Source organism: Humulus lupulus, chromosome 4, assembly GCF_963169125.1.
Source record: "Humulus lupulus chromosome 4, drHumLupu1.1, whole genome shotgun sequence".
Taxonomy (NCBI): Eukaryota; Viridiplantae; Streptophyta; class Magnoliopsida; order Rosales; family Cannabaceae; genus Humulus; species Humulus lupulus.
In genome coordinates, this window is record NC_084796.1 from 238389651 (window position 1) to 238405686 (window position 16036).

Consider the following 16036-nt stretch of genomic DNA (forward strand, 5'->3'; position numbering starts at 1 on the left):
TCAACTCTTAATAATGGACCCATTCTAAAGATACTTTCATCTTTTACCAAAACATTGATAAGTGCTTATAGTAACTCTTAAAAAAGCCATATTAATTATCAAAAGCATCAAACAAAGAAGCCTAAATAATATAAATATGCATATAGAAATAGACATGTTCTGTAAAATTATTACTAGGCAGCCACAGAAAAGTCTTCTCCACATCAATTGTAGGAAGCTTGCTTTTCCCTTTAGTCTTCACCACAGCTGCCATATGACTGCTGCCCTTCTGAAACTAATTTAATAAATCGTACAGTGGCATATTGGCAGGAACTCTAAGTATACAACATACAAATCAACACTGGATACTCTGACTGAATGTATTTTCTAAAAAATAAAAAATTAGTAATTGAAGAGTTAAGCAAACCGTGGTGTTCTCCGGATGGAAACGACACTGATTGGAGTCTCTGTTTCAGGTCGTACAGTAAGAAGCTTTTCACCTAACAATAAGCAGAATTGAACAAGTTAAAGAGCAGAGTACAAAGTATGTTGCCCGCTGTTAGTTCCTTTGATAAGTCAAATTTAAAATGCATCTAGTATACAAACATCTTCTAAACATTCACATTCTACTATTCTAGCACCCACCAGAAGCAGTCCAATAACGTTCTTCGGATTCCCAGAATAGACAGGAACTCGACTATGCCCCCGAGCAAGAACTTTTCCCATAGCCTCCCTGTGTTATTGAATAAAAGGAGGAGAAAAATGAGAAATACAGTAAAAAAATATAATTTTTTTCTGCAACAAACTTCTGCTAAGAAAACAGAAAATAACTGTACGACGAGAAAACACATTGAGCTGTCATGTGATTCAAACATTCCTAACATTTCAATTGCAGAATAAGACATGTTTCAGTAAAACATGGGTCACGCCATTATGATATGCCAAAGCACTGTATGCGAAAATAAAAATAAAATGTACAAACTATCCTCAGTGAAACTTAGTGTAAAAAGGTGACAGAACTATTGACAAGCCAGCAACTAATTGGGATAGTGTTCCTAAGATGATAGGCTAGGAGCCTAGGACTGATATCATAGCTAAAATATCCTTCTTTTAACACAATCTATCACTACAACAACAACAAAACTTTCTATATTTTCTTCTTTTATAAAAAAAATAGTTTCTAAGGGCGAGTGACTGAATCTTTGAAAATCAGCTAAAAACATCAAAATGAAACTATAATGACAAGAAAAGTTTCAGAATGCTCTTTAAACCAAAAGATAAGATGACTGGGGAGTAAAGTAAAAAAATCCAAACAACTTTAAAATAGAATATTGAATAAGCGAGCTCGAGAGAGATAAAGATTTAGCATGAGCACAGAGTTTCAAATAGCTATACTTCAAAATGAAATTACAATTAAAAAAAATAAGTTTTAGCCTCTTTGGTATAGTTCTAAAGACTCAGAGAGAGAGAGAGAGAAGTAGAAGAAGTAAAATAAACTTTCATATTCACCAGGATTTACATCCACCTCATATAATAGTTGGGCATAATACTATCACTGGCATACATGCAAATTAGAAGGAAATGAATGTAAGGAATAATGATATTTCTGTTAAGACCTTACCTTCTCAGTTAAATCTAGTGCCCCAATTATAATTGTTGTCTCGTCATGTGTAAGCTCACCACCCTTGCCGGCCTATTATGACAAGATAAGGAAATCAGAACTAATGCCAAGATATATCTGTGGTAGATGATAGCAATAATTAGTATTTTCAACTTGTAAAGATATTCCTTAAGTTAAAGAGCATATTAATTATCCTCAACAGCTTTACTTTACCTCTTGGTTGTGGATGGAGACAAGGAATTTTAACTGAGCTCGCCTAAATAAAGCTTCATTATGTCCTAATACCCAATCCAAAATCTGCATTGTGTATATCTCAAGTCAAAAAATAGATATAAATCCCTTATAATCTGATATCATTAAGAATCCATCGTTTAGCAACCAGATTCCACAGTTTTTCTTTACATTTATGATTTATTTTTAACCACTGAAAAATACTTAAATTCAATGACTAAAACACCAGTTTAAAATAGTATAGATTAGAGGGTTGATAAATGCAAATTCCAAGTTCACATTTAAATGTTTAAACATCAACTTTCCATTGGAGATTGTACCTTTCCAATTGGGTATGAAATTGGGTAGCAAATTATCATCAAAATCCGAACAAGCCAAACAGATGAGTCTTATCCTTGCCAAGGGTATCCCTAGGCGAGTACAAAACTTAGAGCGTCGAATGCGCTGTGATTTCAAAAGAAAAATGCACATGATGACTTAGAGAAACTGAAGACTCAAAAAAAAGTTGATAGAAAAAGATACAAAGGTTAGTGTGTAGATTAGATGTCTCAACCACAGCTAATTTTTATTCAGAAATGGAAATGAATTTTCACCTAATCCAAGCATGCTTGTCGATAATCAGACGACTGACTTTCGATCTTTTGATATTTCTCAACGCATGGAGATCTTCTGGCTTTCCCTTGAACTCCAAAAATTCTCCAAGTACATATTTATTACCTTTGAGCTCCACCCTGTGTGCAAACAAAATAGTAAAATCTTCCAGTAGTGAAAGCCAGATATCATGGAAACAAATGGACTATATTTGACAACCCCTTTTCTTTAATTTTCTTCAAAATTACATAAGAAACAATATTCTTTTTTCCCTCAATAAAAATGGCATGTGCTCCTTTCTTTAACAAAGCAATAATAATGACCAGACAAGTTTTAAAGAAGACTAAGAAACTTGTTCAAAGCTTAAAATAGTTTAGAACTCCTTGGAAAATAAAAAACTGCAATTGGAAAGCAGTATCTAAATGTCATTTGAAATGACTTCAAAAATAAGGACTTCATTAATGTTCAGACAACCAAAGCAACAATCTCTTATACCTTAAAAAGGAAATAAGTATTTATACTTTATAGTATAGATAAATGACAAACCTATCCCAAATTGGAGCAGTACTAAGAATAAAATTGAGGTTCTGTTGTATAGATTCTTGTATCTCTTTCTTTCCACCTCCAAATGCACCCTTAAGCCAACCAGAAAACATAGGCTTTGTTTCTGGTTTCTGTTGAGTCCACTGGTCATAGGGAAAGACTTCTGGTGGAAAAAAGCCTGGCTGAATAGTACTGCAAGAAAAGAAGCTCGGCGAAATTAAAGGGAAGACAAACTAAATGTCACAGATGTTACTATCTACAACAACTACAATGTGAAACAAACCTACAAAATCACTGAGATAGGCATGTGCAGTGGTTTAGTGTCTAACTTAAAATGGCCGCATTATAACCCTTTAATTCACTTCGAATACAAAATAATTATGTTTTCATTGTGGCAATGTACTTTCTAAATTATGCTAGTCTTGCTAGATATCATTCTGATTGACCCCATGTAGGGATCCTCAATTCAATAGCCATAACAATAGGTAGAGAAACATAGAGACATTGAGGGTCAAAGAAAATGGAAAATAGGCCAATCTGATAAGTGTTGTTTAATTGAACATATTGATGAGAACATACTAGTACAAAAGAACCATGAGGTATTTGCATGACCTCAACTCTCCCTAAGGCAATAGTTAAATTATTTATCATGATGCTCCCTCATTTTTCTAACTTCCCTATGTATACTACTCAATTACTTTATTCTAGCTCATCCACTACCCCTCACTACAACAACCTATATACTATCAATATCACATTCACTGTTGCAGTCTCCTGCTTTGTGCCAGGATAAATAATCAAGTCCGTTTGTACCTTGAGATAAGAGCTCAATTGAACAAATTTAACATTCTTTGAAGGTTGTGTTGTGGGGACTTGGCTTCTGAAGTGAGTGTGGCAATCCTAACAAATCAAATATATTGGGCCCAGTAGTTCAAAAAGTGTAAAAACTTAGATGGGCGGGAACCAGTGGGTCATCATAGAGGGGGAGACTTACCTTGATACAGTTTGTACTAACTTCTATCCCCATTTATTTCTTCTCTAAAGACCTAGCAAGGTTAATTCCTTTCTGTAAAGTTCAATACAAACATAGCATTGATGGGTAAATAGCTTTGGAAAAATTCTCTCTGTGACAGGTAACCAACAGGGCATCAAGTATGGCATCCAAATGAACAAGTAAAATGTGAATATGGCTGTTAGAGGTCCTTTATGAAGCCCATGCTATTCCTCTTATTCTCCCAAAGTTTATCTTTCTTTCTAAGTTGGAAGTGGGAAATGTGTTTAGAGTTAGGTTATGGGAAGTTTAATGGAGGGGCTTTTCTCCTTTTAAAATCTCTTTCCCTGGTATTTTCTTATCTTGGGGTGATAATATTTCTAAACTTTCTATGTAACACTACTGAGTTTTCCTCATTGTTAAATCTTCTTGAGGGGTTTCAGTTGAGAGTTAAATTAGATGGTAAAAGGGTATGGTCATTGACTCGTCACCTATTGTCTGGATTTTTAAGCCTTCCCTGGGAATTTGGAAGTCTGTGGCACTCAGTAAGGTCAAAACATATTGCTCATGTGATAAGTTTTTTTTTTTTTTTTTTTTTTTGTGCTGGAGACTCGTGTGATAAGGTTTAAACCTGGGATAGGTTGCAAAAGAAATGTCCTCTTCTAGCTTTAAGTTAAAATTTCAGCATCCTATGTGAAAGGTTAATACATAGATCAATTGTTCATGCATTGTTCTATGGCTCTGAGACTTTGGTTCCAGTTAGTCAAAGGAGCTACCAGAGAAGGGTGTTGCAGGGATTCCTGGTTTTGGCCATTTACTAGGAGCTTTGTTGGAGTTGGCAAAAAGATCTTGTGTTTTTGTAGTCAAGGTTTTCTGAGAAAGAGAGAGAGAGAGAGAACATTTACAGTTGTCTCTCTGTTTTTTTTAAATACCAAATGTAGTGTAATTAAAACAATTTGGTTTTTTTTTTATTTTATTTTCTTGTAGCTAGGTGAAAATCCATAGTCCTCAGCCAAGTTCTTTGCCTCTTTTCTAAAAAAGATTTTTAGCTCCTAATAAACATAGGTACATAAGCACGAACATGTGCACACATATACATACATAAAAGTAACATGTAAGTTTAAGAAATTTAAACACCATAACAAAAGCTACAGATTTATCTGTGAAATAAAGATAGTAAAGGTCAAATCACGAAACATTCAAATCAATCGCATACCAACATTTCGGATTGGGAAGTATAACTTTGCAAGACAAGTATCCTTCAGGCAAAGCAACTCCTCTTTGTTCAAGATATGATTCAAGAATTGAAGCTTGTTTTCTAGTCTCCTCCACCTAAAAATAAACAATATGAAAGAAACAAGTTGAAGACCAAATCCAGACAAAAATACTTGGAATCTGTAGATTTGGTTATGCATGCATATCCATGACATTACTTGATACGTATACATCATTTATTTCCCTATTTGAATCATTACTTTTGCTTTTGCTGTCAAATACCATGAGTATCACATAAACAACCAAGTAAAGTGAACAGCAAACTAAACTAAACCAAAGACAGCAATAAGCAAAGGCATTTGATATATAAAAGTACTGAAATTAAAAAGCTCCATTCAGAAAGCATTGATTTAGTTAACAGCAAATTGAGTTGAAGTAGACATCTTTGACCCTTCTTCTATTATGTTGAGCTAGTTAACAGAGTAGTAGTACAAGTTTATATAATGAGAGTATCGTAGTTGCACTGTTGAGAACAAAAAGATGAGGTTTTTATTTATAATTTATAATTTTGGGAAAGAAATTTGCATACCCTTTGGTGAGGAGAACCAGATCGATGTTCTGTCGAGTGCCGGTGCCAGCATCAGGAATCCGAAGGCCAACATAGGCCTTCCCACCATAAAGCTTTTCAAGTCTGCAAACAAAAACCCAGAAATAGCAAATTGAAAAGGAAGGGAATTGGTGTTCGAATTGTTGTATATATACATACATATATATATTTACAGAGAGAGAAAGAGAAGTACTTATCGGCGACAGAGAAGAGGGCATTGGAATCGGAGGTCTCGACCTATCGTCATCGTAGAAGAAGCGCTTGAAGACTTTGTAAAGGATGAGACCGCACAGTATCTTGTTGAGAGAGAAAGATAGAGCATGAGAGAGAAACAGAGGAGGCGTAGGGTTATTAGGGATTCTTTTGCTTTTGCCTTTCATTTGGCGCCTAAGTGTATAATTTACCGCCTAATAAATTTTTTAGTCGTGTCAAACAATAGCGTTTTTTAAAATATGTTATATTTTAATGTAATATATGGGCATAATTGTTGTAGTGTTAGCAAGTCTTGCACTATTTTTAAATACACAGTGTAACACTCTTGATTATCCATGCGTTACAGATATACTGGTAAAATCCTACAATGGTATCAGAGCCAGGTTCGACAAGGAGATTTAGTTCACAAGAGTGATCAAGAAAACAAGCAAGAATGGAGGAAGCTGATCTTCCACGAGGAGTACTCAATAGCGAGGATTTTGTGGAGGTTCCTTTGAATGATCCTACTGAAAACTCTATCGTTTTACCTATTTTAATTCATTATATACTAACATGAGAAATGTCAAGATTGATATTGACAAGTTTAATGGATTTGATGACTACAAGATATGGAGGAGGAAGATTAGATTTCTATTGGCACAATAAAATTTGTTGAGAGTACTAGAAGTGTTAGAGAATATATATTATAATTGCTCAATGGAAATATAGAAAAACCAAAAATACAACTCTATGCAAAGATACAATGGACAAGATAATTGATTAAATAAATATTATAACTCAATTGCTCAAAATACAAGTAAATAGAAAGATGTAGAGGAAGAAGATTACAAGCTCAATACTATAATAATACAAATAAATAAGAAGAACAAGAGGAACAAAAGAATGAAAACACAAACAAACTCTCACACAACCAAAGTGTAGAGTAGTGGGGATCACCAACTTGAACAAGGTTCAAGACCTTTGTCCAAAAGCTTATTTCCCCCTATTCTCTAAGCACTAAGGGACCTCTCAAGGAAATAGCTCTCTGGAATAATCAAGCCTCAAGGTGAATTTTTCAGCCAAGTGCTTTGTGGATGAAAAATGGTGTGTCTTACAAGTGAGCATTAGGCTCCTATTTATGGAGTTTTGAGACACCCTTTGAATTTCAAATTCCACCAACCCCCATGGCTGTTACCAATGACTAATTGGATGTTTTATGGAATTAAAATAGAGATTTGGGAGTTACTTGGCTGTTGGAAACGTTCAAAATTGGATAAAAACCGAAGTTGGAAAATGTTGTCAACCGCTCAGGCCGCGGCCTGAAAAACACGAGCCGCAGCCCACATTGTGTTTTTGCCTATTTTCGCCTCTTGGGCCGCGGCCTAAGACGTTTTTTCAACAACCAATTTTCCAACTTTTCCAAAACATTCCAAATTCTTTCCCACTTGATTTTGTAACTTCCATACACATTATGGGAGTTAAAATCACATCTCTAACAGCCATATTTCACATATGTGTAATGACCCAACTACTCTAGACTTTGGACCATTAACGAAAACTATACATAGACCCTAATCTTTAATAGAACTTACAAGTGAAAAAGATCATACTTTATTAAAAACTTGTAAAAACCAATGTTTAAACTTACATAAACTCAAAGCAGGATATGGGATCCCATTGTTTTGAAAAGAAAACATATCTTAATTGAAATGAAAAGAGATTACATAAATAGGTGCGGAAAAATACACATAAACCATAAACAAAAGACTACATCCTCGAAATCGAACTCTCGACTCCTTGAATCCATTCACCACCGATACACATTCCCCAAGCATCCACGAATCTTACCCGCCACTATAGCTATTTTCCTGCACATATAAACAAAAAGGAATGAGCCTAATGCCCAGCAAGGAAAATCTAACACATAGTTCATATACATAAATTTCATAAGAAACATAACATAACATAACACTTATATCATACACATACTATAATGGCCATTATTACTTGGGGTCCCATAGACTAAACAAGTCGTATGCCCATTAGATTAGTGGTGTCCTACTAGCTAAGTAGGTCATATGCCCATAATCTGTTTGGGGCTTGTTAGTCATATGGGTCATATGCCCAAGCCTACATACATACATATCATAACACATTTCATAACATAAAAACATAAGATAACACATATAAAACATATAACATATGAATTCTATCCTATTTTCCTTACCAAAATACCGAGATAAGAGGACAGAGATGGGACTTTGGAACACTCCTAAGAACCATTTGAAAAAGAGTGAGTATAGTGAAGAAGATAAATGAAAGGAATGGAAGGACTAAACCATTGACAAAATACTTACCAAAAACTTATGTGCGAGTTCTTAGATTTCCTAACCAAAATAAGAATAAGGTTAGAATAAGTAGAAGACTATGAGAACTTTTAAAGAAAAAGTACAGAAACGAACTAGAGTTTGGGTTACCTTGAAGACTTGTAAGACCAATCTAAACCTCGAACCGAAATACTATAAATCCTTACTTTCCCAAGTGTTTGATAAGCTTATGATGATCAAGCTTATGATTTCCCCACCCAAGTGTTTACACTCTCACACTCACCTAGCAACTTGCAGCCTCTGAACTTAGAGCAAAAGATGAATAATGGCTGGGTACTAGGTCCTATTTATAGAGTTTAGGAATGAAAGGATCTTAATTTAACTTGAATAAAAAATAATGGCTTTTTAAGTGAAAATAATTTGAATTATCGTTCAGCAGAGGCTGAAGACTCGTTCAGAAAGGTGCTGGACTTATCAAGAGGTTGAAGGGTTGAATGGAAAATGATTTCAAAATCATTCAAAATATGTTGAAGGAGGCGATATATCGCCCCCTATAGGAAATATATCGCCTGGACCATTATGCCCGAGGCAAACGTGCATCGTTTCGTGTTTGCCGTATCTACGTGCTGCGATATATCGGCATACGCTGATTATTTAAACACGAAATTACACAATTTTAGCTTAATTCAAATTGAGTAAACAGCCTTGACTAAGCCCTCAAACGTATTCAAAGCTGCTGACTGACCTTAGAGCATTCAAATTTTACCCTTATTAAATTTAATCCTCTAAATACTTAATCCTTAATCACCCATACATAACATGTGCTTAAAATCCTATTGGTTCTTATCTAAACCTTATAGTATAATAAATATTATCCTCAATATCAGCCATATTAATCAAACCTTAGGTTAACATTAATATTCTTAAAATATAGGTTAAACTTAGAAAGTCTACAAGTACTACTATGAGTGTCCAAATAATTCCCGGTCTGAACCAAAAATCCACAGTCATAAAGATAATACTATTAATACTATAATACTACTATCTAACTAGCTAAGTAAAGTTCTTGGACTCTACAATATGGCTTTAATAAATTCAAATCAAAATGTGTAATATCAAATCTACACATTATTGGGTAATATTTGGGAGTTACAAATTTGTAACTGATTTTGTAACTCCAAAATATGTCACTTTTGGACACACACATGTGTCCAATTTTGTGACTCTCAATAATATGTTACAAGGTGTGACAAATCACATTTGTGTGACAAATCACATTTTGTCACATTATTTAATCTAATATTATATTATATGAAATAATATAACATTCCCCCACTAGATTAAATAATCACTTTTTGTAACACTTATTTAATCAATCAAACATTATATTAAAATATAATAAGAAGAACTAATTGAATGACCTAAAATACCTCCAAGATTCAGCAAGAGGAATTCTTGGAAACAACTACTAAAGTCATCATCTTCAACTTATCTGATGCAATCATCAGATTGGTGGATAAAGAAAAGACTCCAACCAAGATTTGGAAGAAGCTCGAAGAACAGTTCCAGCAAAAATATCTCACAAATAAGATATTCTTGAAGGAAATGATTTTTGGGTACAAAATGAGTCATGCTAAGACTCTTGAATGGAACCTAGATGAGTTCTTGAGAATGCACATTGAGTTAGCAAACTCAAGAGAGGATGAATCCCCAAGTAATGAAAATCAAGCTATTATCATACTTAACTCATTACTAGATTCCTACATGGAGGTGAAGACTGCCATTAAATATGGCAAAACAAAGATCACCCTTGAAGAAGTAATCTCAACACTTAAATCTAAAGACCTATAGCTGAAAAATGAAAAGATGGGCCCATCACATGGAGAATTGAATTTCATTCAGGGCAAGTCTCAACACAAGAAGTCATATCATAATAAGGGCAGAAGTCAAAACTGTGGACACTCAAAAGGACCAAACAATAACAGAGGCATATTAAACTCAAAAGGGCCAAATGACCTGAAAGGCTGTTATCATTGTGGAAAACCAGGCCACTACAAAAGAGATTGTTACTGCTTAACAAGAAAGAACAAGTTTAGAACAGAAGGACAAGATTCAAAATCAAACAATTTGGACTACCATTCATTCAAGAACAAATCAAAACATGCTAATATAAGTGATGGTTATGATAGTGGTGAAGTCTACATATCAATCACAACATTCAGAGATGATTGGATTATCGATTCATGTTGTACATTTCACATGACTAACATTAAACAATTTTTAACTGATTTCAGGAAATCTACATGTGGAAAAGTCATTTTAGGTAACAACCAATCATGTCAGATAGAGGCATCAGACACAGTAAGTTTCAAAATGTTTGATGGGGTTGTCAGATCACTTACTGGTGTCAGGTTTGTTCCTAATCTTGCTAGATAGTTAATTTCAATAATTGTTCTAGATTACATGGGTATTGTGAGTAAAATTGAGGCAAGTACAATAAGATTAAGCAAAGGAGCCATGACAATCATTAAAGGACACAAACATGATGGTTTGTACTACCTACAAGGTGAATCAGTGACTCAATGCAATAATACCATGATGCAAGAAACTGAAGATCAAAAAGCTATCCTATGGCACAGACAGCTAGGACACATCGGTGAAAAGGGGCTACAAATTTTGAGTGAACTATACGGGGTCGTTTGGTATGCAGGAATCTGGACACGGGAATGAGAATCTGAACACTTTCCCATGTTTGGTACTGGGTTTGAGTTTTTCTAACTTGGGAATTTGTACTCTAGGGGTTTTAACTTTTCCTAATTCTAGGTTCAAGTGAAACCCATCTGACAAGTAGTTTTCAGATACCCAGGAATGTGAAACACTTCAGAATTATTTTATTTTATTTTTAAAAAAAAAATCTTAAACCAATAAATTTTTAGTTAATGACTTATTTTATTTTTGAAGCTTATAATATAAAAATAAATATACATATATCAAACTATAAAATGATAAATAATATTTGTTTATTTAAAGAAATTGATTTGTAAAGCCTTTATATCATTACTTTAGTTTAAAATAATAAATTAAATATTATTAAAAATAAAATAAGGGTATTTTTGTAATTTTAAAAATTATACTTGATTCTAGTATTCAATAGATGCATTTTTTTAATTTTGTTAAAAAATATTTCATAAGTAAAATTGTTTATAAATTATTTTGATGAAATATATTATTATATTAGTTTTATGAAAATATGAAAAATTAACAGATTCCTATGCACAACCAAACACAGAAAGTGATATTCCCAGGAATCATAGATAAGATTATAGTGCACAACCAAACACAATGATGTAAATTTCCAGACTATCAAATTACCCTCTTCAACTTTCCCAGTAATATGATAATTATGAACTCTTCAAACCAAACGACCCCTACATGTTTTGTAAGGACAAAATAAGTAAAGTAGACTTCTGTGAATCATGTATTCTTGGTAGCATCATAGGCTAAAGTTTAAAACTATAATGCACAAAACTAAGAAAATTCTAGAGTATGTGCACTCAGATTTATGGGGTCCATAAAAGGTTTCTACACATGGGGGGTGCTCTTATTTTATGTATATCATAGATGACTACTCTAAGAACGTTTGGGTCTTTTTACTCAAACACAAGAGTGAAGCTTTTCAAAAGTTCACTCAATGGAAAACCCTCATGGAGAATCTCGCAAATTAGAGGGTTAAAACTTTAAGAACAGACAATGGTTTAGAATACTGCAATGAACAATTTGACTTTTACTGTAGAGAAGCAGAAATCCAAAGACATAGAACAGTTAGGCTAACCCCTCAACAAAATGGTGTGGCTGAGAGGATGAATAGGACCTTGATGAATAAAGTAAGATGTCTACTGCTACAGTCATGATTAGTTAAAGAGTTTTGGGGAGAAGTTGTGTTGGCAGCTGCATACTAGAAAAATAGGTGTCCCTCAAGTGTTATTGAATGCAAAACACTTGAGGAAATCTGGACAGGAAAACCACCAAATCTATCAAACCTTAGGGTATTTTGTTGTGCAACATGCACACCAAAGTATGGGTAAGTTAGAACCTAAAGCACTAAAGAGTATATTTCTAGGATATCCTGAGGCACAAAAAGGTATCAATTATGGATTAGGGAAAAAATTAGACTTAAATAAGATACTCTATTGTTAGTAAAGATATTGCTTTTAAATAAGATATGTTTTCTTGTGTTACTAACTTTGAATCTAGTTCAGATACTAATCATACAGGTACTTTAATAAATTACAAAACTGAAGCAATCCATACAAAAACAACACAACATGAACCTGACTTGGTTCAGGTGGAACCAAAACAAGAAGAATATGTCCAAGAAGACCAGCTCAACTAGAATATAATTTAGATGACTATACAGGTTAGGTGGAACCTATCAAAGAAGAACATCAAGTTATGGAAACCCTATCTATCTATCTATCAGCTTACAAGAGATAGGACAAGAAGAGCTCCTAAACCGAATCATAAATTTTGTTTTAATGCATGGGAAGAGGTCTTGGCTTATGCTTTTGTGAGTACAATAGATCTAGACACAACATAACCTACTACCTATGAAGAGGCTATGAAAGACAGAGATTCTAAACACTAGGTTAAAGCTATGGAAGAAGAAATGGACTCCCTAATTAAAAATGGAATCTGGAAGCTAGTGAACAGACCAAAGGGCAAAAGTGTGGTAGCAAGCAAGTGGTTATACAAACTAAAAGAGAGTAGAAGCAAGGAAGAACATGTAAAATACAAAGCCATACTAGTTGCTAAAGGGTTTACTCATAAATAAGGAATTGATTTCACTGACATTTTTCCTCTAGTGGTAAAATACAAGTCAATAAGGATCATGTTATCTATTACTACTCATTATGATCTAGAAAATTGATCAAATGGATGTAACTACAACTTTGTTGCATGGGGAATTGGAAGAAGACATTTATATGGAGCAGCCTAAGGGATATGAAGTTAAAGGGAAAGAACATATGGTATGTGTACGCCCTGATTTTCCCACGGGCTGATTACCGAGCTGAGATATGACCTAATCATGACTACCACGTGGACATCCCCAAGACCGGAGCTGCCATCGTAAGGTCCTACCTCCTTAGCTTGAGGTAACCTAAGGGTTCGCCAAGATTGCTCAAGGACTGGGTCTGGACTCTGAAGGCCACAGGTCGAGGGAAGCATGCAGCTCGTGGTGCGAGCTGGAGTTGGAGGCTGTGACCTTTTATAAAGTCAATCACGCAAGATAAACGTGCATATATCAAACATCACGTGTCTGATATACCCCTGACTTCTCGAACACGCAGCAGGAACGTGCGTATTCAGACACCCACGACTGGGTTGGGCCGTGCGGCCCATTATCCCCTTATCTATTTATTTGACCACACTTATGTGTCAGGTTTAGGAATTAATCATGAATGTCACAGAGTTGACATGATAGGTAAGAAGGTCACGGGATGACCTTCTTACCAACTCCCAGGTGCCTTCTCCTATAAATATGGAGACCTTGGGAGCTAATAGAGGTTGGATTCTCAATTGTAAGAAATACCTTGTAATCAAACATCCGGTATATAGCAATAATACTCACTAGTGGAGTAGAAGGATTTTAACCTTTGAACCACTTAAAAAACGTATTTTGAGTCACCATTTCATTTTTCTAAGATCATTTTATCTGTTTCGGTTCAACCTAAGCACTAATCCCTTTCTCTTATTTTCTTAATTATCTGTTGGCGAAGAACCGTGTCAACAGTTTGGTGCTTTCATTGAGAGCAAGATCGATTAGTGCTATCGCAATCCAACTATGGTGACTACCCGATCCAGACACGGTAACGAGACAGAACAGCATGATGGGCAGGAGGCTCATCATACTTCCATCCCTAGTGAACAAATTCCTGAAGTCCAACAGCGGCCCGGCAAGCAGCCGGCGGGCCAGGATGATACTGGAAGTTCGGCGCCCCGGCCACCTAATCAGAACCCATGTTATTACACTCCGGTGGAGATGGAGAATGCTCAGCTGAGGAGCCAGCTAGCAATAGCTAACCAGCAGATCAAGGATGTGCTGGCCCGACTACCCCCTCCCACAACCGACGCTAAGGTTGGAGAGAGGCAAGGCGAGGCTCCTAAGTCTCGCCGGGGTAATCGGTCCAGGCATAGCCGCTCGGACAGACTTCCGACAGCCAACTCCACTCCTTCATCGCACCATCGAGAGGCAAACTTCAAAGAAATGCCTAGAGCCAAACAACAGCAGTACAGCCGTTCGGTCAGAACTTTAACTCCTAGTTCCCAACCAGCCTCAAGCGTGCCCAGGAGAGCTCGAGGAAATTCCAGAAGAAGGTCCGGGGAGGGCTCGCAGCGTCAGCCTGTCCCCAATAGTCGTCATGCGCCTCGTCCAGATCGCCAGGCGCAGGACCCGCAGGTTGGCAGGGCTGAAAGGCCCCCACCTAATTTGATCCGCCCCGACGGAACTAGGATCGCCTCTCCGGTCAGGCATCCCCCATCTTCGATCAAGTATCCATCTCCTCCTCGGCCCATCTGAGATATCCCGGCCTATGGAAGTAGCAGGAGGAACCCCCCGTCAGCCGGACCTCCCCGACATAGCAGGGCGCCGAGGGAAAGCCCAGATCCTCACCACCAAAGGTGGACTCCAAGTCTCTCTAACAGGAGCTACTGGTCCGGCAGTCGCCGGAGTGACCTTTCTGGCGGAGACCTACGTCAGCGTTTAAGCTCAGCACAAAGTCCACAAGCCACCCAGGGGGGCGACCTGCGAGATCGCCTTAACTCTCATAGAGGGGAGCCAGAGAGAGGAGACAGCCATGCTCGCTCGGGAGGGGACTTGTCCGAAGTACGTAACGGCGGGAATGCCCCAAATAACCAATCTCAAGATAGGAGGGGCAATAACCCACCAAATATGTACAATGGATCCGGAGCTGTTGAACAGCCCCAGAATAACCAAGGACATCAGGACCAAACCCTCGAGCGCCTGGCCTAGATGGAGGAGCTGATGAGGAAGCTCCTATCAGAAAAAGAAAAAGATGAATATGATTCAGGGGATGAGAAGGAGCTCTTCGCCCCAAGCATAGCAGCAACGGCTTACCCACCTGGTTTCCATATGCCGCACATGTCCAAGTTCAATGGGGACGGAGACCCGTCAGATCACCTGGGGATGTTTAACACCCTGATGATGGCCCACAACATTGGCCCCGAGCTGAGGTGTTTAATCTTTCCTTCCACGCTGCCTGAACCAGCCAGGCAGTGGTTCAAGCAAGGCAAAAGACAGTCAATCAGCTCCTGGAAAACCTTCTCGGCTAACTTCAAAAGGGCATTCCGAGCCTCCCAGGCTGCCCGCGTTCATGCCGACTCTCTGGCTAACGTGAGGCAGCAGCCTGGCGAAACTCTGAAGGCCTACCTGAGCAGGTTTACGAACGTCGCTGCTTCGGCCAGAGACGCGGATGATAGATCTAAGCTCATGGCCATGAGAACTGGAATCCTCGTCGGAGGGGATCTCTGGAAAGATATACAAAGAAAGGGAGTCATCTCGGTTAACAAATTCCTCAACAGGGCCCAGCAATGGATCAACTTGGAGGAAGCCGAAGCCTCAGCTGCAGGAACCAGCCAGGTCCCTGATCAGCCCGCTGGAGTGGGGACGGAGGTCGTGGCAACGACCCAAAACGTCACACAGAACAACCAGCTCGGTGGAG

The 16036-nt window shown here is 37.1% G+C and overlaps 1 pseudogene; it reads right to left on the reverse strand.

The window, feature by feature from the left end:
* Positions 1-2216: 2216 nt before the first annotated feature.
* On the reverse strand, positions 2217-6158 carry LOC133833040 (uncharacterized; annotated as a pseudogene).
* Between the last annotated feature and the right edge of the window lie 9878 nt (positions 6159-16036).